This window comes from Zingiber officinale, chromosome 7B (assembly GCF_018446385.1).
Source record: "Zingiber officinale cultivar Zhangliang chromosome 7B, Zo_v1.1, whole genome shotgun sequence".
NCBI lineage: Eukaryota > Viridiplantae > Streptophyta > Magnoliopsida > Zingiberales > Zingiberaceae > Zingiber > Zingiber officinale.
The window spans coordinates 47,306,810-47,310,063 of NC_055999.1; the positions used below are offsets into that span (position 1 = coordinate 47,306,810).

The 3,254-nt window shown below is 38.3% G+C and overlaps 1 non-coding gene across 1 annotated transcript; it reads right to left on the reverse strand.

The window, feature by feature from the left end:
- Positions 1-1,083: 1,083 nt before the first annotated feature.
- Positions 1,084-1,189, reverse strand: LOC122007526. The gene has a single exon (XR_006119012.1). It is a non-coding gene; the product is annotated as a small nucleolar RNA R71 (small nucleolar RNA).
- Between the last annotated feature and the right edge of the window lie 2,065 nt (positions 1,190-3,254).

The window sequence follows — 3,254 nt, forward strand, 5'->3', positions numbered from 1 at the left end:
ATTCTTAATTTACCAGTTAGAGTTATGTCATCAAGATTTGCCGAGGTGCCCTAGTGACAGGGATAAACCGTAACAGGACTTCTTAAGACATTCCCCTATTCTAGCTCTTGAGAATACCCACTTAGCTTCCGGCAATAGCAGGAATAAGGACAGCGAGAAGCAGATAAACCGAGACACATCAATACTACCACGACGAAACCGACCCCCTAGAACTCCTCATCACCAAGTAATATTTCGACCTTGCGACTCTTGACTCTCTCCCTCGACCTTTCTTTTCCCTTAGCATGATCAAGACCATTGGTAGTCTAGCTAACCATAAGTGAGCGATTGCTAGTGCTTATAGCCAATCCCTATGAGATCGATATTTTTATTACTGACCATGAATCCGTTCACTTACGGAAGCGTAACAAGTTTTTGGCGTCGTTGCCGGGGACTGCGTCCGTAACACTAGTTAGGTTATATTGGATTAGACTAGACTTTATTTTCCTTATTTTCTGCATATAAAAATAATATTTTCACTCTTCTTCCTTACTACATTCATTCTTTTTCATTTCTTGCTGTCATATTTTCTATCTTGTCCTCTTTTCTTCTGCATGCATAGAGCTAACCCTTCAGGACAGCTGCTACCATTTGATCAAGAGATTGACAGGACCTTTCTGAGGAGAAGGAACTTATAGAAAGCTTTCTAAGCAGCAAAGGAACCCTCAGGAATGACCGATAAACTGCTGAAAGATTATGCGGCACCATATGCACGAGGGGTCCAATCCAGTATCACCCGACCACCCATCGATGCTGACAACTTTGAGATCAAGCCCGCAGTAATCTACATGGTCCAGTGAAATCAATTCAGAGGGGGACCACACGAAGACCCGAATCATCATCTAGAGTTATTTTATGAAATTTGTGGCACGATGAAGGTGAATGAGGTTCCTCCAGAATTGGTGAGACTGCTTCTTTTCGGATTCTCTCTGAAAGACAGGGTCAAGCAGTGGCTGAATTCTCTACCAGAAGATAGCATATCGTCTTGGGAGCAATGTGAGCAGAAAATCTTAGACAAGTTCTACCCCCCAAGCAAGACTGCCCACATGAGGAAACTGATTGCCAGTTTCAAGCAGATAGACTCAGAATCCCTATTTGAAGCCTGGGATCAGTTCAAGAGCATGCAGAGACAATGCCCCCATCATGGCCTTGAGAAGTGGCTGGTCCTACACACCTTCTATAATGGAATAAATTATCACACGAAGGTATCATTGGATTCTGCGACAGGAGGAGCACTGATGAACAAAAGCCTTGATGAAGCTGAAGAGATAATAGAAAATGTGGCACTAAACCACCATCAGTGGGCATCTTAAAGATCTAGCGGTGCTTTCTTAAGAAATCAGATGAAGGCGTCAGGAAAATTCGAGGTGGATGCATTCATACTCATGTCTGCGAAGCTGTACGCCCTGATTAAAAAATTCGAAGCCATGGGTAACAACACAGCTAATGCAATAGTCTGTGCTTGCGACATATGCGGAAGTACGTGTTAGAGTGTATACTGAAAGCCTAAGCTTTTGTAAACATTTATTTTGAATAAAGATTCACATTTGGTCAAATTATCTACATTTGTTTATAGTTGTTCAATTAATTTATATTGTAGATAACATAGTATGTGGTGTCACATACAGAAGATAATGTTATCAGTACCTTATAAATTATAAACAGTAGCTCACGACCAAAATGGAAAGGAACAAACCATTGGAAGGTCGTAGTGTAATTAGGTATTAGTTTATCTTAACTATATAATTACACTAGTACACTTAGAGTGTATTGAGTAGGACCATCAGAGGTCGTTACTTTTATACTGACTTTATAAAGGAACAAAGACCTCAGTTATTATGGAAGTGTGTGCTCTTAATCCTAATATAATAACAAGCACATATATTTGATATTTATTTCTTTAATTTATCAATGGGTGAGATTTAGTTTGATAAATCAATTAGCCCGATAAGTTGGGAAATGATATCACTTATAGTGTGTGTTGTTGATTATAGAAGGAAACTGTGTCTTAGTGATCTAGGTTGATAATGTCCCCAAGAAGAGCTCATAAGGATTGTCATGTTAAACCCTGCAGTTGGACTTAGTCCGACATGACGATAAGGTTGAGTGGTACTATTCTTGGACTAAGATATTAATTAAATGAGTTGTCAGTAACTCACTTAATTAGTGGACATTCGACATCTTAAACACAGGGAGACTAACACACTCATAATAAGAAGGAGCCCAAAAAAATGTAATTTGGGATTGGTGCGGTAGTTCAATAATAGTTCTCTAGTGGAATGAATTATTATTGATAAAATTAAGTTGTGTGTTCGGGGCGAACACGGGATGCTTAATTTTATCGGGAGACCAAAACCAATTCCTCCTCTCGGTCCCTATCGTAGCCTCTTATTTATAGAGTACTATACCCACCTATACTCACCTTCATACCCATGTTGTAGGGGCCGGCCAAGCTAGCTTGTGGATCAAGCTAGGGCCGGCCAAGCCTTGGTCCATGGGTGGCCGGCCCTAGCTTGAACCCAAGCTTAGGTGGTTGGCCCTATTAAATTAAAAAAGATTTTAATTTTAAAATTTTCTTATGTGAAAGATATAATTTATTGGAGAGATTAAAAATTAAAATATCTCTTTTATAAGGTTCTACAAAAGATTAAAGAAAGAGATTAAATCTCTTTCCTTATTTGTAGATTGGAAAGATATTTTATTTTTCTTCTTTGTAAATTATTCACATGTTGAAAAATTAAAATTATAGAAATTTCTTTTTATCAACCATGAAGGGATTTTAAAAGGAAATTTTATTTTTTAAAATTTTTGAAGACAAATAAGGAATTTTTAATTGTTGATTGAAAATTACCTTGTTTGCTCTCTATGAGGTGGTCGGCCATGACATGTTTAATTAGGAAATTTTATTTTATTTTTCTTAATTAATTCATGTCAAGGAAAGTTAAGGAAATTTTATTGTAATTAAATTTCCTTATTTGCAAAAGCTAAGGATTATAAAAGAGGGGGTTTTGGGAGCCTTCAAGGTGAACAACCTCTATTATTTTCTCCCTCTTTTCTTCCTTGGTGTGGCCCGTTGTTCCCTTTCTCTTCTCTCCATCCTTGTGGCCAAAACTCACTTCTCTATTGGAGATCAAGGTGTGGCCCGATTCTAGCTTGGAGAAGAAGGAGAAAAAGCTTGCATCCCTTGGAGCATTGGTGGTGGTTTCTCTTCATCC